Raw genomic sequence first — 24,605 nt, 5'->3', positions numbered from 1 at the left:
ATTCTTCTGATGCTAGAGTTCAAACCTGATAGTGAAGGGGCTAGGGATGCAGCTGAAGCGCCCACAGCATGGCAGGCTTCCTACTAGGTGTTTCACATCCCTTAGCTCTTCCAACAATACTACAGGATGCCACAAATGAGCCTGAAATTCAGGGGTGCAAGTAATGGACCTAAAGCACTCACCTCAGAAGAGAGGTGGAGTCCAGTGCCCTCTTATTTCCTGACTCCCTCATGTCTTTCCATGGTTCACAAGAGGTACTGTTGAAACACTTCTCAGTGTGCTGAAGAAAACAGCTAGGGAGTCAACCTGGGAGGAGAGAGGACAGCCTGCTGTCAGTGACACTAGGGAGTTCTTGTTCTCTGGCAGATTGGGATCAGACTCAGACTCCTCCGAGCTTCAAAGCCCCTGCCCGCACTGCAATGGCACAGTGGCCCTAGGAGGGTAGGGACTTTGTCTTCACTGATCATTGCTATGTTCTTAGAGCTTCGTGCAGTGCTTGTACACAATAGGGCTCAATAAACAGAGAAAGAATGGTCCGATTAGCAGGAGAAAGGGAAGTCCAGGAGTGTGACTCAAAGATTCACCCTGGAGGGGAATCCGTGTAGGGTCTCTTTTTGTTTTTAATCAGAGCTGTCTGGAGTGGACACCTTCTTCACAGCTGAGTCCAGGATTTTCCAGGAGCTTTTTGCTAACAAGAGAAATGTCACTCTTCAGTTGAGCATAAACAATCACATTCCAAGCATTGCTCCAGATGGGGGACAGGGTATATTTCAGCAGGAGACACCCAGGGAGTCCAGCCTTCAAGACCCAAAGACAGGCTGCTTCCAGGTGAGGGGGCCTGTGCCGTCTTACAGGACCCCCTGCCCGAAAGGGGACTCCAGACTTGGTTTAATACTCTGTTTTCTTGAAACGCTTAGCTTTTTCACAAAAGATCTTCATTTTCACTCTACACTTGGCTCTGCAAATTATATAGCCAGTCGTGCCCAAAAAACCTGACCCATGGTGGGGCTCAGAACTCTGTAGATGTTGGTTATTTGTTTAGAGGGTCTTGTGAGCACTGTTCACCACACCAACCAGGCTGTCATTGGCACTGCCACTTAAACTCACCTTCTGTGCACAAGGCACTGTGTTAGATGCTGCAGAAACAGAAAGAACAAGGTACCTACCCCTGGAGCTGCCAGTCAAGACTGAGAGTCTGGCCAGTAAAGTGATACTGAACTTGAGGAGGTGGATGAGCAACAGAGAGAATAACAGTGCAGGACTGCAGTGAGCCAGGTGCTGAGTTGGAATGAACCCCTGGCAATCTGGTCCCCAAGTCCACAGCCTCATTTTCCTCAATAAAGTCTCAGCAGTCACACAGAGAAGGGCAGAGGGGCCAAGGCAAACATGGCTGGTCCCAGAACCACCAGATCTGGACCTGGCTGGGGCTCTGGTGACCACGTGGAGATACAGCCAAGGAAGTTGACAGGCCTAGTCCAAAAGGCTTTGTCATCCCAGAAGCCAACTGCTGTTCCTTTCTTTTTGGACAGTATTCCTGCAGCCACTGCTGCAGTACCTGACCCAAGGAACAGAAGGGACTCGTGCCCTGGCCACCCAGGAAAAGGAGAAATTCCTTTTAAACTGCTTTTCTGCCCACCCCCAATCTTCTGCCACTTATTGAGGCTGACTATAGCCACTAATATATGTGTATCTTCTTCCATCCTCATAACCAGCAAGCAATGTTTATTAAGCCCATTTTTCTTTCTGAGGCATGGAAAAGAAGTAATTTGCCCAAGGTGTCACCGCCAGCACAAGAGGAGTAGAGATTTGGAGACTGCAGGGCCTGGAGAAATGACCACTCAGGTAAGTTGCCTGCTCTGGGCATGTTTGTCCCTGGGGGACCCATCCTGGGGCCACCAAGTGGGTGGTCTGCACCCTGGTCCCCAAAAGGACTTGGGGAGACCTGGCAAGCAGCAGAGGGGACAGGAGTTGGTCCAGGAAAGAGCATCCCGCTCCTGGCGCTCCACATCTGCCAGTGCTGGGGGCTCAGGGCGCAGTCAGGTGCTGCTGAGCCCATTTCCGCCTCCTCGGGGGCTGTGCGAGCGGCTGCTGCTGACTGCGTGTGAACAGGGCTTGTTTTCCCTTCACTCCCTCGGGCTCCGTTTTATGAAGCACTTCCTTCTGTTGGCGCTTTGGGAATATTCATTCCTGGCTTGCACAGCACGCGGTTGACAGTTGGGCTGGGAAATGTACCCGCGGCTTAATTAGGGCATCACCAGACCTGCCAAGCTCCTGCCCCACCCCTTCGCAGCTGCCCGACCCGGGGACCCCAGGGCCTGCCCGCACTGAGGGAGAAGGTATCGCTGCGCACGGCTGTGAGCAGAAGCAGTGCTCCTGATGTCCACCCAAGGACCCTGCTGTCCCGAGCCGGTCCTCACCTTCTCCTCCCTCCTAGGAACCTGTCTCAAAGGTTCCAGCCAAGGCAGATGATCCACCTGTCCCACACTATTGTTCTTTCCTTTCTCCCATGTGGAACACCTGACTCTCCTAATGAATTCCTTTAAGCTTGTTCCCTAATCCTAATGTCCTCAGGCCCTGTTGCTGCTGTGTCCTTGGAGCCACCCTGGGGCAATGGGCACATACTACCTAGGATCACATGTAGATTGCACCTTGTTTTGGAAGAGCTGAAGGTAGCCTTTAGAGGAAGGCTGGCTCTCCAATCACTGGAAGGCTGAGAATGGACAATCTGCACACTCAGCCCAGCACAGGGCCAGGGGAGACCTCATACCCCTAAAGCCCAGAAGAACATTGCAGAAGGAAGCTGACTAGGTTGAAATCAAATGTCAAACCACAAAATAAATATTGAAAATTCAACTGTATATGTTATTAAAATCCCACTATAAAAAAAAAAAAAAAAAAAAAAAAAAACTAGAAAAATATTTGCAACACGCATGGAAAAGGCTGTTTTCCTTAAACGCTAAGTCTCTCCTACAGTGAGGGTAAGATCAACAACCCAAGAGGGAATCAGCAAACAGCAACAGATCCTACATGCAAAAGAACCCTAAAGGGCTTCTTAAGAAATGAAGAGACTGCAACGTTGCTCACAAGGACAGAAATGTGGAGCTGCAAAATGACGTTGTGGTTTAAACTGGGGAGAGACACACTCACAGATGTGTGGCCCAGGGGAGAAAAATGTTGCAGGGAGGTTCCAGGATAGGTTCCCACGGATAGTGAGGATAGGCAGATAGTGAGGGTTCCAGTGCCATTTTGGTGGCCAGCCTGCTCAGAAGGGAGTCAAGTGTTTGGGTAAGCACAAGAGCCATCAAGACTCCAGGCAGCTGGGTGTGGTGGCACACACCTGTAATCGCAGCAGCTCAGGAGGCTGAGGCAGAAGGATTGAGAGTTCAAAGCCAACCTCAGTGATATAATGAGGCCCTAATAACTCAGTGAGACCCTGTCTCTAAATAAAATACAAAAAAGTTCTGGGGATATGGCTCAGTGGTTAAGTACCCCTGGCTTCAATCCCTGGTATCAAAAAAAAAAAAAAAAAGACGCCATGCAAATCTGGGCTCCACCATTTCTGTCCCAGTTGTATGACCGCTGGCAGCTTTCATTCTCTGAGCCTCAGTCTTCCCATCTGTAAACTGAGGGCATCATGCATTTCCTGGGAAGATTAAGGTGTGGTCAGGGGAGGGCACGATAAGGGAGTAACACAGATGCTTCCAGGGCAAAGCCAGTGGGGAGGGAGGAGGGAAGGTCACTGTGGGGGAAGGGGAGGAGCACGTGATGCTGGGAGAGGATGTCCCTGGGTTGGAGATGGTCCGATTACATGGGAACTAGGTTCCCTGGGGACAGACCCAGGACCCCTGAAGAAATGGGATAAAGATGGAGCTGGTCTTGGAGATCCAGTCATTTGCAGGTGATGGAAAGGAGAAGAACTGTAAGGAGGGATAGGATACAGATGGGAAGAAATGTCTACACTGAATTAGGATAGAGGAGATGAAAATAAGTGCAGGATGGGAAAATAAGCTTAGGTTCCCAGGCTCTCCCCCAGCATCTCAAAGTCTGAGCCTTGACTAATTCTCTTGAATGGCCATGTTTTATATGACCCAATGTAGCAGAAGTCAAGTTTATGTTTATAAAGCTGGGACACACCTACAGACCAACAAATAGTTTTGAGCCCAAACCCAGCTTCCCAGGAATTCGATGGACTTGGTGGCATTTAACCCATTGCTTCAAGGGCAAGAAAGCCAGGGGAACAGTCTAGAACATCATATGTGAAGAAGGAAGCAAAAACTCTAGAGGCCCAGCACCATAGCCACTGAACATTTCTCAAAGGCATAAGCTGAGAGACCTGTGAGACTCCAAGCCCAAGTCTGAGAGGAAGTTGGGATATAGGGACCAGATGCTGGGTATGTCCTCTACTGGTCTCAGCAGCTATTGGGGTAGGGTGGGGTGCTCTTACTCTTGCAACTATGGAGAGTTCACACGGGGGTCCAGGAGCCAAATGCAGTCTCCCTGGATTCTGCAGGGGTGCTTTTCTCAGTGCCTTTGGATGTCTGACTTCCATGCAGTAGAGAAAGCCTACTAACCTTGGATAGAGAAAGGAAAATGTTAACAGGGTTACAGAGCTCAGAAACTCCAGAGTCCCAGTGGAGGCTATTGAGGGAAGGGTGTGAGGAAGAAATCAGGGCAACCTTAGAAACAGGGACCTGCCGATTTCCAGCTAACATCCCTCCCATATCATGCCTTGGCTCCCAGCAACCTGTGCACACTGAGGCCAGAGCTAGCAGAAGTATCTAATTGGCTGCCAGCCAGTCAATGGATGGCACCTTCTGAATCCACTCCCAGTCCAGGCTGGGCTCATGAAGAGCAAGTCACATTCCAAGAGAAAGTGGGGTTCAGCAAGCAGATGAACCAATACTAGCTCGCATCTGGGTTGTCCTGAATTTCTTGTGGGTTGATGCTGGCGGCTGAGTGATGGATAAGTACCTGAAGCAGGTCAGCTGACCTGGGTTCTATCCATCCCTGAAGAGTTGCATGAATGTGGTGCCTTCTCTCTCCCAGCCACAGTGTCCCAAATTGCAAAGTGAAAATAGTCATGTGCTTATCACAAGGTTTTCATGAGGAGAAAATGAGATAATAAACAGGAGAATGTTCTATAAACCATAAAGCTGGAGGCAAGTTGTTTTATTTCATACCCAAGGGAGTGAATGTTCTTGGGTTTTCCTTTGCACTGAACCATAGTTCAGCCCTCAGCTGGTGCTGGGCACCAGTCAGATCTTATATACACATCCACAGGTGAAGCAGCCCTGTCGGCAAGCAGCCGCGGTTTTCCGCAAGTGGTGGCCCGTCCGGGGAACAAACCCACGACCTTGGCGTTATCAGCACCAGGGTGGAAATTAATCTGATTACCTTGCCCTTCATATGGTCCTTGGCCTGTCAGCATGTTTAGATTCCACTGAGGACTGCCTGCAACTGCATTACGTCGGGCAGTATCAGAACATAACTCCTGGTTAGCCACTTTCCACATGAGATATTGCCCCCCAGATAAGCGGCTCACAGGTTGTGGGGAAAATACATGCAAATCTTTCCATGGGATGCACTGAGCTGGACAATACTAGCTCTGCCTCTGGAGGGAAGTGGGCTAGCTTCTGGGTCTTAGTTTCTCCATCTGCAAAATGGGTTGGGTGATGGCCACCAGTTCACTTGTGTCTTCTCCCCTCCCCTCCTCTCTGGGGCTCCATGGATGGTAGCAGCGAGAAGGAAAGAGCCCTTTGGAACATTTCTGTTTCCTCACCACACGTTCTCTCCTTCCAAGTCCTCCAGAAACCCTGGCCATCTGCCCTGTCAGCCCAATGCCAGAAAAAAAGTGGACTTTGCATTCCTCTTTAATTGTTCCAAGTGTGTCTGTAACATTTGCATGACTGGATTATAAACCTCAGAGGTCGTGGACAACCTCTTTAATGAAAATCACAGCTGCTCTCTCTGCATGTCCAGAGGAGGCCTCCAGCAAAAAGTTTGTGGAGGAAACGGAACTAAGCAGCGATCAGCACAAGTCTTCCCCACTTGCCAGGCCCCTTCCCTTCCTGCTCCTAGCCTCTGACCTCTGCATGCCTCACTGTCTCCACAGCCTCACTGTCCCATTCTCTGCATGCTGGAGACAAAACACTCCTCTTGAGTGAGCCCACCAAGTTCACTTCCTCCTGGACCCCTTCCCAACTGGTCCCTGGAATCCTGGGACCCAAGCGAGGAGGGGCTGCTGCTCCTGAGCTCTCACCCAACTCTGCAGGCCTGGGTGTCATCTCTTGCAACAGCTGACAGTGGCGCCTGCAGCACTCTGGTGTCACTTTTAACACCGCGCGTTAACACCACTGACTGACTGCGCGAGGAGGCCGCAGCAGAGCCGCGTGCAGCCGCACCCCACATGTGCAGTTGTTAACCCGGCAGTTGTTCAGCAGGTTCTCTTGGCCTCACCTCCTAACGTGTTACTTCTGGAGGGAACGACACCACGGAACTGCACCAGCTCTCCTGAGAAGGAATGATGGGGCCCGCCTGTCCTCCACCCCTCGACCAGAGAAGAAAGGGCAGACATTTCTGAACAATGACATGCAAAGATCAGGAGCCTGGATCTCTGCCACCTGCACACAGTTCCCTAAATCAGAAGAATAAGAGGAAAGAGAGAACCAGAAAGAGGGAAAGAGCATCACCATACCACTTAAATCTTTTCTTAAATCTGTTTTATACATACCACATGTTTTCAAAGAATATCGCATGATGTAATGGTAAGAGACAAAAGCTGCCCGGAAAACCATGGTGCACACCATGTGAGTCCAATTCTGTAAATACCGAGGGAAGCAGCACCACTTGTCACCATGTCCCACTCCCCTCTGCCTCCAGGCACCCTGGAAGGTTTCTGCTTCTCCTCCAAGTGAGAGCCGGGTGACCACGTGGCTCGCTTTGGCCAATGAAATGCAAGGGCAGTGACCTGTTCACTTTGAGTGCAAACGCTCCCTTTACAGCCCAGTCCACCCAGCCTGGACCGTGGGCTCACTTGGTGGGCCCGGAAGTTCCAAGGAGCCTGTATCCTGGAGTCACCACAGGCGCCAGCAGCCCAGAGAGTCACCTGGACTGCTGTGTTGTGGGTATGAGCAGACAGAAAGTTCTGTGCTTGGAACCCCCTGAGATTTTTAGTTTTTCCTGGAGTGTCAGCCACCCTATAAGGACACAAAATAGATGGCAAAGCAATCATCAGGGACCACGAGGGGACTGGAGATTTGTTTTGCGATGTTTGTAGATTTTCCACCTTTGTATAGTCAACATGTATTACTTATAATTAAGGTTCAAAAAGTTCTCAGTCTTAAGTGCCACTACCTTTTATGAATAAATACATGTGTCCTTGGTACTGAGAGACTTTCACTCTGTCACCTCATTGAATGCTCCCAAACCCTGAAAGGATTTTCCCATTTAAATAAGAAATCTGAATTTTAGAAAGATTATGTGCCAGGAATTCTACTTCTATTATCTCATTTATCTCTTCAGTGGCTGGAAATACTTTAGTTTAAAAGGTGAGGCTCAGAGAAGTTACCCATGGTTAATCCCTTAGAAATTAAAGGAAATGAAATTTAAACAGCCACTACCAGGACATCAGGCCTCCTTTATTGCTTGCTTTATGTGCCAGGCCCAGGTATGATCTCATTTAATTCTTTCAGTAACCCTACAAGGTAGGTACTAGAATCATCCCTACCTTCTGGGTGGAAAAAATGAAAGTTCAGAAAGACTGAACAATTGGCCTAGGGTCACAAAGCTAGTAATTTGCAGAGCTGAGATTGAGCCTTGTTCTATTCAAATTTTGGTCAGCTCATTTTCCTAAGAGCAGGGGTGGTTCACAAGGTGACTTTAGGTGATCTATGCATCAACATTTTTAAATTAAATTTCTATTTTTGTCAAAAATTTTATGTATGAAATTTTAAAAGTCAAATGGTACTATGAAAGCTGATAATGAGAAGCAGCCGTCCCGCCTCTCTTCAGAGGGAATGACTTCAAGTCTTTTTGCTGTTCCTTCTGACATTTACTTTCATATTTCTAAATATCATTCTTTACTGATTTTTAAGATATTATTTATTGGCTTCCTCCTGTGGAAGATTGCTGGTTCCCCATTAGCCTCCCGCACATGTGCATGCACACACACACACACACACACACACACACACACTTTCCTTTTAATATAGTCCCTATTGCAGTTGCTAAATCAATTTCCAGTTTTTACATTATCCTGTCTACATATATATATTATTGACAGCTGAACAAGGAATGTTACAGTTATAGTAGCTAATTTGTGCAACTTTTTGTTTTCCCTGGAGTTGGTAATGACCTCAATTTTTCATTTAATTATTTTTTGATGCACTAATGCTAATTCATTCCACAAACATGTCAGCAGACTTCTGAAATTTCTCACAATGTAGTCAAATACATCTGGTAACCTTTCAGTTCCTTTTTCTTTTTTTAATTATTGGAGCCCTCTGCCCTCTTCTCTGACCTGGACAGCTAGTCTCCCTGTTGTCTGTTCAGTAACCTCCTAAAATCTCTCTACACTATTATCCTGGGAATTCCCTTCACCTCTCTCCTGTGTTGGTTCCTTATTTCTTAAGATCCTAAGTCATCCTCTTTCTTGGTGTACTCTCTTCATTTTGTTGTAATATATACGCCAGTAGCTTCCTTGGAAACTGCATATGGGAAGTTCAGTTTTTGGATACTTGATTGACAGTTTGGCTGGATGTATAAATCTCGTTTGGAAATCATCTCCCCTCAGAATTCTGAAGGCAGCTCTCTATTGGCATGTGGTGTTCTGGGTTGATGTTAAGTAATCCAATGCCATTCTGATTCTTGGTCCTTGTTATGTGACTCTTTCATTTTCCAAAAGCTTCTAGGATCTTCTCCTTCTCTCTGATGTTTTAAAAATTATTTAAATAAAATTCGGTATTAAGACAAGATGGATAATTCCATGAATGGCTACCTATGTACTTTATCTCAAAGCCAGGAGGTGGACACTAGAAAAACTGTAATCACCATATCATTGTTCTGGAATGCTAGTCAGTGAAATGAAAAGACTCATTAAATGGGAACGGAAGAAGTAATCTGTCACTGAAGATTATTTGACTATTTACCTGGAAAACTCACAAGAATCTATTGATATCCTTATTGAAAATGACAACTAATTGTGCAAGGTACCTGAACACAAAGTGAGTCTTCTATTATGAATACCTTCAAATATACAGACAACAACTAGAGTTAAAATATAATGGATAAGAGACCCCATTTGCAAAAGCAACCTAGAAATAAACTTTTTTAAAATGTGCAAAACCTATGTGAAGAAAACCTTTTAAATGCCACTGAAGGATACAAATGTGAACTTACATACACTCATGGGTAAAAAGACTTAACATTACAAGCGTGCCAGTTCTCCCTAAATTAAGCTACACATCAACACAATCACACTAAAAAATATCAACAGGATTTCTGGTGGAACTAGACAAGTTGATTCTAAAGTTGATATGGAAAAATACACATGCACACATATCCAGGAAAAGTTTGAAAACAGAAATGTAAGGAGCAGAGATAACCCCGCCAATTATTTACATGTCTTTTAAATCTATTATAAAGTTAAAATAATTTCAACTATGGTACAAGTATATGAATAGCCATATAATTTAGAAATTATTGGAAGCCATCCAATATGTATAGGAAGTTACCATATGATCCAGTTGGCATTTGAAACAGGATTTATCCATATTTAGTATTGGGACAATTGGCTACCCATCTGTAAAAGAAATTAATTTAGATCCTCACTTCACATGTTATACCAAAATAAATTCTACATGAATCAAAGGTTTAAAGGAAATCAAGAAATCCTTAAAGTACCAGAAGAGAAAGCAAGGGGTATAAAACCACCACCTAACAGACCTTTATTCCAGCTAAGCAGTCCCAGCATGTGGATTATTGACCAAATTATGGATTGATTGTCAGGTCCTGTACTAGATGCTATGGCAGTAGCTGCCAATCGGCAGGCCTTGGACTAGATTTTGTTACATGTAATTTGTTTGGTTCTACCAGTGTTAAAACATTTTTGGTTTTGATCCAATATTTTGAAACTGGGAGATATCACATGAAAATCTGGATTTCAGGCCTTCCCTGAAATGTCTAAAAATCTGGCAGCACAGGGCCCTCGTTCCTTCAGGGAACAATCTGCTGAGCCACTTTGCCCTTTGCCCTTCAGATTCAGTCCTATGGGCTCCAAGTTCTGGACAAATAACAGGACCCTGTGAGCAGGCGAAGTGGTGGTGGCTGTCAATGGGGGGTGGGGAAGTGGCAGAAGCCCAGAGCCCTGGGGAAGTGGGGACAGGGGAGGCTACAGTTGTGGAGGTGAGGTACAGGGGCTGTCAAGGTCACCCAGATGAGAAGTTATGGCAGAAGGACAAGAAGAGGCCTGACCCAAGGGAATTTGGGGCTTGAATGCAATTGGCTTGGGAACAGACTGCTGTGGTGTGTGTGTGTGTGTGTGTGTGTGTGTGTGTGTGTGTGTGTGTGTGTGTAGGAGGAGCTAAGGACCCCCACCTCCTATATTCACAAAGATGCATAAATACCACTGCATGCATTGGCTAGATCTCATCACACACCTGCTGAAAATCCAAAGGTCCTACCTGGAGACCTGGCCGCTGCCCACCTTTCTGGTCCTTTCCTCTTCCTCTCTATGCGTACCTTGAACAATCCCCAGAGGCCTTGAACCATCCTAGAACCAGCCTAAAACCATCAGGCTGTCCTCTCCAACCACACACTGTCCGCTGACTTTGGTTGGCTGCCTCTGCCTTTCCCTCCAGGCTTCTTCTTAAATAGATTTCCTGGATATGCTTGCAGAAGCCAAGGGACAGCAAGAACGCTGGCTCCCATAAGGTGCCAAGGGGCTTTGAGGACCAAGGAAAGGCAAATAGATTTCTGGGCACAAAGGGAAACCTTTGGAGAACTGAGGGGGCTGGCTGGGCTGTGCAGCAGGCTGGGTCTGATCACCCCTTGAAAGGCTGCCGGGAGAACCTGCCAGGAAACCATAGGGCCAAGCCTAGCCCGGAGAGGTGGGGTCACCAATGCTGGGGAGAGATGGTAGATATAGGGCAACTAGAGACAAGTCACTGTATTCTGGGCCTTAAAGAAATTGTGAAAATGTAAGTGGGATGGGTGCCAGCCCTGCACGTGAGGAAAAGGGATCAAAGGGAATTTCTTGGTGTTCTGTCCCAGCAGAGGAGTGGTGTTGGGGCTGATGTTCCCAGGTGAAGAAGAAGCAGGTGTGGATCGGAGGAACAGAGACTGCTTCCGCTCTGCGTCGGGGTCAGTCCAATGCTGCAGGGCTGCGGACGGTGGCTGGCGGCGCCGGCATTCTAGGGAGCTGGCATTCTAGGGCGCTAAGGCAGGCGAAGAGGTCTGGATAAAGTCATGGTGTTGCTGCGGAGTGCGCTCCCCCTGGACCAAGAGACAGAGCATGGCGGGAGACCCGGGTAGAGAGCAGATTCCACCTGTTCCTTGCTGAGTCGATCGGCCTCATTTGAAAGGGAGGATCAAAGCGACAGCCTACCTCGAGGGGCTGGTTAGGGAGGGAGTGGGAAGACCTGCGGGGTGCAGCCTGGTCTCGGGTGGCTTCGGGGCGCCTTTGCAACGGAGCCAGCAGGCAGGGGCACTCGGGAGCTTTGTTTGCATGGAAATGCCGGGCGCCGGCACAAAGGCCACTTTGTGCCTGAGGCTGGTGGAGGTGGGGTGTGCGTGTCCCCCGCGGCCCAGTCGACCCTGCGCCCCCAGCACCCGGGCCGGGCCCGCGGCCCCGAGGGGGCGCCCGCCACTTCGCCGCCGCCAGCCCCGCGGCCCGGGCGCCAGAGGGCCTCTTAATTGTTCCCAGAACGGGTGGCATTTAGATCAATTAATATGCAAAACAGGAGTAAATCATCTCATTCGCGGGCCCCACGCGGGGCGGGGAGCAGAGGCATTTGCTATGCAGCGAGGTCGCGGCCCCCGCCGCGTGTTTATCTGAGGAAATGGAAATCAGGCGGCGCACAAAGCCGCCCCGCAGGCCGGGCCGCGCCCAGGCCGCCCTCGGGAGGGGTCGCCCGCACCCGTCGCGACCTATGGCCAGAGCTGGCGATGGGTCGATGGGTCGGGAGGCCTGGGATCGCCCCAGGCTCCGCAGCCCAGTTGCAGTGCACCTTCGGTCCACGCACTGTCCCTCTCTGGCTGGTAATAATAGGAGTTCTATTATTGCATAAATCAGGTAATCGAAGAATAACACCACTCTAAGTGCTTCAGATTGGAGTTTGCATGCCTGTGACCTATAATTATGTTATTGAACCTTCACTGAGGCCAAAATCTTTACTTCCATTTCTACATAAAATCACACTGAGAGGCCCTCTGATTGTTCCCTTTGCACAGCTGAAGAACCTGAGGTAGAGAGGGGGAGGACATTCACACAGGCCTGGCCCTGGGGGAGTACTGGCCATTGTGGTGTTAGTCCTAGCTAATTAACAAGGCAGTTCCCTTCTACTAGGGAAAATGGCTTCTGCAGACTGTTCTGTTGATTTAGTGATGCTTATAATCCTTACTCATTCTTCTGCATTCCAAAAATTTAATTGAGTACCTACTATGTGCCTGCATTTCCTAGACTCTGAGGGTCCCCCAAGTGAACAACACTGGAGAGTCCCTGCCCTCGTGGGAAGATATGTAGTTGAAAGACAGCAGTGTGAAAAGGTAGGGAGTGACAGGGCCAGCAGCTCTGAGGAGTCGTCGTCTGAGCAGACCTGACAGAAATGAGAAACTCTTCCAGGCAGAGGCAATACCCAGGAGGTAGCAGTGTAAAGAGGCCCATGAGCCTGGTGTGGGGAGCAAAGGGAGAGTGGAGGAGACAAGGTGAAAGTGGCCAGCTGGACACCAGGGTGCTGTCTCCAACCAAGTTCACAGTGGAGTCGCTGGGTTCTCCTGGGCATGGGAATTATAAGGAGGGCTGAGTGGCTAAGCCCAATTCAAGTGACTCCACCCCTGGCTAATCAGCAAAGGCCAGGGGCAGGTCACAGAGTGGACATGCTGCTGTGAGTGGGACACCCACCCCAACCTCTTCTCACTTCCCAAGTGGATCCTAGACGTGGGCAGCAGGCAAAGTCAAAAGCAGTCCTGGGAGCCACGGTTCAAAGGCCAGAGAGATTTCTGGAAGGCTGTCAATCTGCAAAGACAGGCTCAGAGTGTGGAACTGAAGACTTGGAAGAGCCAAGTGCACCCAGCCCAAAAGGACAGTGGCTCCAGGTGGCTGCCTAGATGTGATGGAGGTGGGGGTGGCAGGGAGACCCTGAGTGCTCAAGACCAGGAGCAGAATGGCCAGTTATGACCTTTTAACCAAATCACAACATCGCCAAACAAGCAGGAAAGCGGTCGCCGTGGGACTGCTTCTGCAGCTCAGGGAGTGGGGGGCTGGGGGAGGGGCTGCAGGTGAAGAACTTGCTCAAGTACCCAGGCAGCCCGCTTTTCTCCCCTCTCCACCCTAGCCCTATTTTGCACTTACCAGGCCTGTGGGTTCCAGCTCCTTAAGACTGCCAGTCCTTCCTTTCCATTTCCAAGGGCTTGGTGTATTTTTTTTCTTGGGCGGGGTGGGGGGCAATTTCGTGATTTTTGCCTGTTTTGTTTGTTTTACTGGGCCAGGGCTGCCACTGATCATTTCTGGAGGATCACTGCAGCAGCTCCCACCTGATCATGCCACTTCCACTGTGACCTCCAATTCACACTCCTGATGCACAGCTCTAAGTTACAGCCCTGTGAAAACCTTATTAACAATAACAAGGAGGAAACAATTTAATAAACTAGGTATGGTGGCACATGCCTGTAATCCCAGCATCCCGAGAGGCTGAGGCAGGAGGATCCCAAATTCAAAGCCAGCCTCAGCAACTTAGTGAGGCCCTGTCTCTAAATAAAATATGAAAAGTGCTGGGGATGTGGCTCAGTAGTTAAGCACCCTTGGGTTCAATCCCTGGTATCAAATAATAATAATAATAATTCACTTAAAAATGGGCAAAAGTCATTTTTCCAGATATGCAAATAGCCAACAGGCGACAAAAGATGCCCAGCATCACAAATTGTCAGGGAAATGCAAATCAAAATCACGGTGAGCTACCACTGCCTACCCACTAGGATGGTTATTGACCAATTTGATCCACTGCATTACTGTGGATGTACCCCGCTCTTGACAGAGTCCTGGCTTGCTTACAGTTTGGGATTCTCATGAATAAAACTGCTCTACATTGCAAGACAGTTACCCATGGGTCTCACATTTCTTGTGAGCACAGTGACGACTGCCCTTTGTACTGAGCAGCTGGTATTGTTAGTATAGCCAATAGCCCCAGAAGATCAGGTGTCTTCTGAAGCAGAGGGCAAGCATGCTGACTACCCATTTGCAAAGATCCAGGTTCCCTAAACTCCAGGCTTCTCTCCATAGGCATGTGCCCATCCACATTGCTCCCACAGGACAGTGGAGCAAGAGGGACAGATGTGAACATGTTGACACTCATGCTGCTTGCTGTGCTGTGCGGATCCAAGTCCTTTGTCTCTGATGATGGTTCTCACGTCTTCTGCCAGCCTCTGTGCAATAATCAGGCTGACCATCAGGGAAATGCAAATCAAAACCACAGTGAGCTACCACTTCGTACCTTTTGGGGAGGCTGTTGCAAATTGGCAGGTTAACTCGTTAGCTTCCAAGCCTGGTAGAATCTTATGCCCCTCATAGTTCTTGACACTGAATACTTTTATACAAGTGGTTTTATGAACATATATTTGGCCACATTTTTTTTGTTTTGGTTTTGGTTTTCATTTTTTGCCCTTCCATCCTGCTGCCTGGAATATGCATGTGATAGCTGGAACTCCATTGGCCCATGATAACACTAATCGTTCACTAATGTGCATTGCACTAGTCTCAGTGGGTAGCTCTGTTCAATGACTTTTAGTCCTTTCCATAATTATTGCTTCTGCCTCCCTGTGCTCAGCGCAGTGTCTGGCACATAGTAGGTGCTCAGGAGATGGTCGTTGATGAAGCAAACAGATGTGTAAAGGAAAGACTCAGAGATGAAGAGCTTGTGCGTGGAACGGCATGAGGCCAGCAGGAGTGTGAGCTGTAGTCCTGTGCTGTGGCCCTGGGCACAGCTCGTTCCTCTCTGGTCTCAGTTCTCTTGCTATGCAATATGGCTTTGACTCAGATGACAAATGCCCCTGAGCCCTGCAGAATCTCAAGCCTTGAGTTGCCTGTGAGATTTTGACCATGGCTCCCTGCTTTGCCCTCCTGGATTTTATGCTGGATCAGCAGCATCCCTTGGTGGCCGAGAGAGGACCCTACCCTAGCTGGACTCAGCACTGCTCTGCACCTGAAGGTTGGGGAAATGTGGGTTCCTGGGCAGCCTCGCAGCTGGGGGAAGAATGACAGCTTTAGCCAGCCCAGCTGGTAGCGTCAAGTTGCTGGGTGCCTGGTCACCGTGCTAATCTGCTCTTGGTGCCACTAATACCAATTTGTGAGCAGACAGCCAGGATCAGACAGGCCAGCTGTCAGGCAACTGTGGCAGCCCAGTGTGCAGTTTGATTTTATGGCTTAGGGCTGGAATGATAAATTCATTAACAAATTTAAGTTTCTGGAGTAGCTTCAGACAGGTAGTTGTCAGGGGCTAGGAGACACCAGTTAACTCAGTGATCCCAACCCCTCCAGCCCCTCTATCTTGCTAACCACCTGGAGAACCAATTCTGGTTCTAGCTCTGCCCCACCCTGTGAGTTGCTCTGGGTGAGCCCCGCCCCTCCCTGGGCTCTGCCTCCTCCACGGCAGGCCGAGGGCGGGGCGATGTTCTCTCCAACTTCTCGCCTCCAGCCATCCGTGCCTCCAGTGTGCCACAAGATGCCCAGCACAAGGAGAGCCAGCAAAGCTCTCTGTCCGCCCTCTGCCTCCAGTTCCAGGGGACCACTTCTCCCCACTGAGCTCCGGGCATCCTCCTTCCCAGAGAAAAGGAGCACTAAAGTGGAGAGATCTAAAACCACAGGTGCAGTAGGTCACACCCACCATCGAGCCTTCTGACAGGGAGGGCGTCCCATGGCCTTAAGAGGGGGACTCCAAAGGCCACACCTCGGCCACTCTGCTCTCCCATTCAGCCCTGCTTCTCAACTCAGCTCATTGCTCACTGCACTCCAGCCACATCGCCCCTCCCTTGTCCTCCTAACTGCCACTTTCCTTCCTGCCACAAGATCCTGGCATATGCCATTCCCTCTGCCTCCCCGCTCCTCCCCACTTCTTCTGACTTGTCACCTCCCAGGTCTCTGTTCTGGTGCTCTTCCTGCAGGAGGCCTGCCCTGGCTCCCCATGGACTGCTCCCATTCAGCCCTTGCCCCAGGGAAGCATCAGCTCGAGGGTCCCCTGTGGCTTACTATCCACCAGGAGGATAGGCCTCTGGACTGAGAGCCCCACCCACCCGCAGAGCAAACGCGTTTCAGTCACCACTGTTTCAGAGCCTGCTTATCGTCCCCTGAGCTTCTGAGGTTTATTCTTCCTCCTCCCACAGCAGTAGAGCTCCTGATGTTGGCCTGGCCTGGGTTGCCCCTGTTCGACCACTTCCCCAGTCCTGACAGCATGTGACCAAGCGCTGGGGGTAGAGCATGAGTGAGCAGCTGCGCCCTTCTTCCATCACCTCCTCCCTCTGGCAAGGTACAGGTGTGATGTGGGTGCCATTTTGGATCAGGCAAACAGGGGCTTCACTCCAAAAATGCAGGCAGCAAGGGGAGGACCCTGAGCAACATATCGGCTGAGTCTGTGGCAGAAGAGAATTAAGCCCCGTTTAAACCACTGTTGTTCTGTGGTCAGCTCAGTGTGTGGTTTGATTTTATGGCGTAGGGAATGATAAATCCATTAGTAAATTTCAAGTTTCTGGAACTGTTAATGACAGGTAACTCTCCAGGGTCAGGTGACCCCAGCCCAACCAGCTTCCTCCACTCTGTCATGTCACAGTACCTGCTCCCCAAACCTAATTAATGTCCCACAGTGTGTGGAAGGCATGTAGTAAATATTTGTTGATTAAAAGAATGAGTGAGCACATGAATGAGTAAAGTATTTTAAAACTCTAACCAACAATCTTAAACTTTAATAGCACTTTGGATTCAAAGAGCTTTTCTGAGTTGACCTGTGCTCTAATAAACATTATCCACTTGAACCTGGTGCCATCCTCCATGAATGGGCCTGAGGATCCCCAGACAGTTGATTCAGAAATGGGACTGCTCCACCTCCTCCTGACACAGCCATGGCCTCTGGGAGCCTCTTCCGTGGCTGGCTGTCCTTGCTACGTGGGGAAGTTCTTTTACGGGACTCTGCCAACCAGGAGCCCTATTCGTGCCAGCAAGGACATGCCAATGCCCTAAAAACTGAAAGCAACCCCAGATTTTATCCAAACTATTTAATGTAGGATTTGAACAAAAAATGTATTCAAAGTCTTTGCAAACTGGTGACATATGAAGGATAAGTTACACATATTTTGTCAAGGGAAGCACTACAAAAGAACAGGGTAGAGATTTGCTATGGGTTGGATCTTGAATGTCCTCAAATGCCCATGTGTTGAAGGCTTGTTCCCCAGTCCTTGGTGCTATGGGAGGTGAGGCCTGGTGGGAGGATGTTAGATCAAACAGGGGTGCTCTTAAAAGGGGTTGCGGGACCCCAGCACTTTCCTCTCTCTTTCTCTCTTATTTTCTGGCTGCCTTGAAGTGAGCATCCTCCTCCGCACATCCTCCCACCATGATGTGCTGTGTAGCCACAGATCCAAAGCAATAGGGAAAAGCAACACTGAATAGAAACCTCTGAAACCAGAAGCCAAAATAAACCTTTCCTCCTTATAAGTTGATTATCTCAGGAACTTTGTCATGGTAACATAGTGCTTTCTAACACATTCTTGAAAATGTCACAAGGTATCTCTAAATTTCATGGCTGCTAATGCCTAAGATTTTATCCTTTGGGTAAAGTGACTACAAATTTTTTGAAATGCAAATAACTCATAAACTCTTCTCAGTGATTTGTACATACTGGGTGCCTGTTTATGAGGTCTTGCAGTTGATCTGTGGCAGGTTTGAATGGCGGGAGAGAGAGGAGGGAGGGAGAGGGGCTGGTGGGAAGTTAGTCAGAGCTGCAGCACCCCTACTTCCCAAGTGGAGCTCAGCAAAGGTGACAGGGAATGGGGCACTGACATCCACTCTACAAGAAGGAAGAGGCACATGACTACCTGTCAGCCCCAGAGGAGCCTTCAGGCTCCATCCCCTTTGAAAAGTGCAGAGCAGTGGCTCAGAGATCCCCAGCCACTGCCATCCCTAACTGGAAGTGTTACCTGAAGCCACTGGGGCCAGCTCCCTGCTTCAAGGCAAAGATGGACCCGGCCATGCTGGACAGATGTGGGGCAGTGTAAATCCAGTCTGCATGTGTCATTAATTAGCTGCCTCAACACGAGCTCAGGGAGATTCCCACAACGAAGGTTCTCCATATCCTGCCAGAAACGCAATGCAGGTGGACCAATATGTGCAAAGTGGGTGGACGGAAGCTCAGGCTTATCGAGCGGGTGAATTAGCAGGTGAAGATATGCTCTGTGAAATTTCTGCTGTGCAAAGGAGCCCCCTCCCCAGGCGTTTGCTCACCAGCAGGCCTTGTGGGAACATGCTCTCCATCCTCAGTCTCTGGATTGTGTAGAAACCTCTGGGTACAAAAAAATGAAAGAGCAAATGGTGTGAGGAAATGACCTTGAGAGTCCACAGCCTGGCTGCACCTTGCTCTGGGGTAGCTTGAGGCAAGTCACTGCCCTGCTCTGAGCCCCACTTTCTCCCTCAGAAAGGCTATATCTCCATGGCCCCTCAGCGCAGCAGTCTCTCAGAGCTGTCTGAGAGCCATGACCTTGCACAGATGAATTAAGCCCTCTGAGCTGCAGCCATTTAGCCACAGCAAGAGGAAAGTCATGACACTTCTCTCAGAGGCTTCTTGAGAGAATGAAGTGAAACACCAGTGGCCGGGATCTGGAATGGAGAGGTCGCACCATTCAATGCAGTCACAAACCAGGACTCCAGACTCACCCAGCCCCGCCCAGTCCTTGCCTTCTGAATCACATCATTTGGTCCTTGGGTGTATCTCCATTGTGGAGGGTGCAGGGGTGGCCCAGGGGGCTGGGTTCAGTTGTAGCAATGCTCATTCAGCTTCTAGACATTTCTCTCTCTCTCCTCTTTCTTCTTCCTTTCTTCCTTTTTCTTCTTCCTCTTCCTTCCCTCCCCCTCCTTCCTTCCCTCCCCGTCCTCTCCTCCTTTTCCTCTTCATCCTCTTCTCTTACCACACACACACCCTGCATTTCTAGCTTCTCTACATGAATCAGAAGTCCCAGCCACCAGAGGTGCCAACTGCAGCCAGATGTCAAGCAGCTGTTGCTGAATAGCACCTGATCCCTTCCGTCTCACCATCCATCCCTACATGGTTCCTGCCAGGTGACTTGGGAGCACCCTTGCTCACCTGTCATTTGCTTGCCTGGCCCCAGGACCTCTGGGATCAACCCCATGCCCATTGTTTCTCTATGTCTGCTGGTTCCTGTCTCCACATCTCCCTACAACCTGAGACGCAGAGCCAGCCCAGGTCCAGGTCCAGAGTCAGGACCAGCAAACATCATTTTTGCTGTTGTTTGTTCTGTGGTGCTGGGGATCAAACCCAAGGTGCTGTACAACTGAACCCCACCCCCAGCCCTTTTCAGTTTTTATTTTAAGATGGGGTTTCCCTAAGTTACCCAGACTTGCCTTGAACTTGCAATCCTCCTGCCTCAGCCTCCCCAGTCACTGGGTTTACAGGTGTACCCCACCACACCTGGCAGTAAACACTCTTTGATGGTAACCTTTCCATCTTTCCCACGCAGAGCCTCCACACTCACCCCATTGGGGGCTGCCACAAGCCCTTGAACAACGCCATGTCTCTGTGGACTGGAATCTGAGCCCAGTGAAACTGGACAGATGCTCGTTTCAGGAAGATGAGACGTGGTTCCAGCTCCATGGCAGTAAGAGGGCAGAAAACAGATCCTGACCCGGCTGCGGAGAGGCTGGGCTGCCCAGGGTTGCATGGCCATGTGCCAGAGTGGGAGTTCTGCTGGTTCTCCTGCTGGAAGCTGGGCTCTTCTGCCTCTGCTGTCCATCCTGACTCTGTGTCCATCCCTGGGTCAGGGCAAGGACACTGGTGTGGATCCTTTCCATGCCAACCCTCCAGGCCTCTGCCTGCTCTTGTCCACAGGATTGGAACTGTTGTCATGCACAGGTCACCTGCCAGTGTTCATTTCCCAGCACCCACTGGCTGCCGTTGGATGTGGCCATGCGTCTGAGCTCTAGGCAAGGGATGCGAGCAGTGGTGATGTGTCCCACTGCCAGCCCCGGCTCCTAGCCCCTCCCCTGACAGCCTTTCCAGGCTCTTCCCTTCCTACCATCCAGCTGGCCACACCCAGCATAGCCTTTGAAGCCCTGTGTCGAAGGTCACAGAGCTTCAGCTTGGATCTTTGCTGAAGTGCATGGAGCAAAAGACCCGCAGCCCTAGAGCTTCCATCCCCACTCTCCGGAGACTGATGCATTCCCCTTGGGGTGTGGCAGCAGCAGCCAGGGTCTGTTCACTCTGTAGAGCACCATTCTGAAGAGCAGACTTTCAGTCCTGAGATGTAGGGTGGTCCTGGGCCAACAAGAAGACGGACATGCTTGCAGGCATGGTGACAGGACGAGGAAAGTCTTACTGCAAGTGACAAACCAACTAGCCTGTCACCATGCCGCTGCTAAAGGAAGATCCTCACCAGATAGTGTGGAGGCTGGCGTGAGGTTCCCCAGCCCAGTGCAGGACTGCTCTCAACATCACCTGCCACCCTCTGGCTGCTGCAGCTTAAGTCCCTACCAGAGCTGTCCAGTCACTCTCCGCTGTCACATATACACCCAGAACCCAGACAATCCCTTATCTACACTCCAGGGTGGACTGTCCAGCTCCTCTATGGATCACACTTAGTGACCCTGGTTTTCCAGTCCCAGAACAGCCAGAACTCTGTCAATCAGAACACTTCTTTCTCTCAAAGTCTTTGGTGGAAGCACATGAGTCTTCAAGAGCTGAGTCCCCTGCAGTGACAATCCCATCCTGAAAGACCTGCATGTGGTCAGCTGTGACCTGACTCGAGACTGAGGGGGAGGATCACAGGATTGCCCGGGATCAGTATGGAAACCTCACCACCCATGGCCTGCAGACAGAGCTGGGGCAGGGTGGCCAGTTTCATCTGATAAGGCCCAGAGGAGCCGTGTCTCACCACAGAGCCTGCCCTGCATCCAACCTTCGCCCGGCCACTCGCCCTTTGCCACAGGGGCATCTGCAGCATTCTTGGCCACATGCTGCATGACTGGGATTGTGCCACCACATCTGCAGATGGACCCAGCAATGAGACACCCTGAGGGTCAGCTCATTATGGCTGAAGGCTGTTTCAGCAGACCCTAAAGCTGTCCCTGGGAACTTACAGTTGCTTATCATGTTCGTGTTTCATTCTTTTCCCCAAAATTAAGATGACAGCAAAAGGACTTTGTCAGTATTCCCAAGGGCTGATCCAAGGAGGACCTGTGCAGAGATGGATGAGTCCTTTGGCCTGACACAGTGATGCGGCTGGGTCGGGTGTTCTTCCACAGCCAGGTAAGGAGGGTCCACGGCGCCAGGTGCCCGTGAGCCTAGCCAGCCCCCTCTCTGTGGCCTAAGTGGGGCCATTTTGCAGAATGGAGCTGAGGCACAGACTCTGGAACCCAGAGACCTAGATCCCAGGCTCAGCCTCAGGTTTAGCAGGTCTGCACCTGGGCAAGAGCCTCGCCTTCTCTGGACCTTGTCATGCTCATCTAAAAAGCGGACTACTCACCAAACAGCTTGTGATGAGAATTAAGAAGCGCCCCTATCAGACCATCAGTATGGCCACTGCAAATAACAAAATCCCATGTTCTGCTTTGTTGTGGTGACTTTATCTGTGGCACACAAGGCCCACTCTCACTGCCCTTCATCCCTCGATGCATCAAGTTGGCTCCTGACTTTGCCGGAGCTCTTCCGAGGTAAGCTGCTTCCTCTCCTCAGCTCAGCTGATTGTCTCAGAGAGCGTGGGTGTGTACCCAGGTGCACGGGCACTTGCACCCATATGCCTTTGTGTGCATACACACATGTGTATACCAAGGTGGGGGAGGAAGCAGCTTTGCCTTTGGTCTGTGCCAGTTCTGCTCAGGAATGGAATATGCATGTGAAAACTCAGTGTTGATCTTGGTCCTTGCTGTGAGGGCAGCTGCATCTGCATCCACGGTGGCTCCCACCACCCCTCTAGCACATGTGAGCATTACACCTGAGCAGGTAGCTTAGGGGAGGGTCTCAGTCTACCCAAGGAAGAGGCTGCAGAAATCATTCTGTATGGAGCAGCATCTCTGGCCAACTGGCAGCAGATTGGAGGCCTGGCCAGTTCTGAAGGTCCCTTGTGTCCTGGCCTCTGCTGCTACAGGTCAGCCCCTTGATCTTCCTGCTCCCCCACCCTGGGCACCGTCCACTTTCTGCTCCGCTGGGTCAGTGCTGCCCCAAGCTGCTGCCCCTCCCGGACGGTGCTGCTGCAAGGCCTCTGCTCACTGTCTGCTCTCAGCGAGTCTCTCTGCTCTCTGGATCCTTCTCTCTGTGTTTTGCATCTCAAAGTCCCAAGAGACAGTATGTTTGGCTGTCCAAACCCTGGGCCATGGGCCACACTCTCAAGCCAGGCTACTGACAGCTGCCCTGGGTCAAAGCTCTAAGTCTGGTCTCACCAGCCAAGGCCAGAGCAGCAGGGTCGTACAGAGGTGGTGGCCTCTAGCAGGGCGCCACGTGGCCTGGCTGTGAGAGCCCTGGCCGTGTGTGGGGACACTCTCAGATTTCTCACAGCCAGGCCCTCAGGGCACCCAGGTAGGTCCACAGCCAGGTCCACAGCCAGGCAAGAAGAGCGGAGGTTGACCAGATCTGTGAGATACTGCCTCGATGCTTTATGCCAGGGCCCCTGCGGGACCCAGGTGGCAGCTTTGCCACTCCCGACAAACTGTGAACCCCATCTTTTGGCACCAGTCAGGGAGGCAGGCGCCTCGAGCAACTTGGCACTCAGCAAACCACAAACCCTCTTGGGCAAAGGATTTTGTTCCTTCTGCCCCACCAAACACTTGTCTTCTTTGATTTTTGCCATTGTTCTTTCCAGGGAAATCTAATTTTAAAACAAAAAACATGTTTTCTGACCAACAGGACACACGCATGTGCCAACACATATTTGATCTGAAAGCAATCCTTTGTGCAGTTCAAGTTTTGTTTTTAAGAGACAGGACAAAACATCATACCCAGCTGTCCAGAGCATGTGCTCGGCCCCTGTGCCGCCCTCTGTTCCTCTTAGCTCGGAAATCTGGCCCGAGGTGTCCAACTGAAACCCCATCATGGGGGTCACATAGTTTCCAATCTGGAGGGTGAGGTGGGGCCGGGTGGCAGCAAGATCTTCCCTTTAAATAAAGAAGAACTAAAATACCCCAATCTGCAACATTATCAACCCCGGATGTGTCTCCACACACAAAGCTGCTTGCAAAATAGAGCCACGTTTGAGCCCAGGCCAAAGGCGATGCAGAAAGAGAAGGAGCTAATAAGTAACCAGTGGCTCAATCAAACCACACTGCTTCCCTCCCCACCCGATGGCGGTTTCTCAGTCTCTGGGCAGCTCTTCCACTCCAAGGAGAGAACCCCTTCATCACCTCCACTCCAGAGATTCTGTGTCCCCACAGTGACCAGGGCAGATCTCAGTGTCCCATATGCATACACAGCCACATATTCCACTTTAGCTTGGGCTAAAACACAGCCTAGGCCCACCACCAAATGGGGAGAAAAGTAACCAGTTTCACACAGCAGCCAGAGGCCTTGAAGGCCAAGGGCAACCTTTGCATGTTTGGAATTCACAACATTGGGGTAGGGGGAAGGATCTAAGCCCAGAAGCCCCAAGTGTGGTCACAAGTGTCTCCTACTCTGGGACCCCTCAGAGTGTGAAATGGAAACCCTGCCTCTCACAGGCTGAGACCTCTTGCAGGATGGAACCTCTTAGGCTATGGTTTCTCCTCTGTGCAAAGGAGGCCGCAGTGTGGGTTGAGGGAGATGGGGCAGAGGCTGTGAGCAACGCGTCCCAGAGTCAGTCCCCTTTTCCTTAGTAACAAACACTTGGTGTTTCACAGGACACAGGGACATCTTAGGGAATAATCCCCAGGCACGCTTGGCAGTGAGGTGTGGCCTTGCAACTGACCAGAGTCACAAGCATGAGTGCTGCATGGAGCTTCTGGAAATTTCCTTCTAGGACAGGTAGAAGGCCCCTTCTTTGTCCTCCCCCACACTGCTCAAGATGCCCCTTTGGAATGCAGGGAGCAGGGCAGTTGCCAGAGCCCATCTTAGAGCATGACAGCTAAGCTTTGTTCCAACGATGGTGGAGCATGGCCCCCACAGTGCCCATCTTGGTCTGCCTCCTTCTGGACTTCCTCTCCATAAGACAGAAGG

This window comes from Sciurus vulgaris, assembly GCF_902686455.1.
Source record: "Sciurus vulgaris genome assembly, chromosome: 3".
NCBI classification, from domain to species: Eukaryota; Metazoa; Chordata; class Mammalia; order Rodentia; family Sciuridae; genus Sciurus; species Sciurus vulgaris.
Note: the sequence above shows the minus strand (reverse complement) of the source record.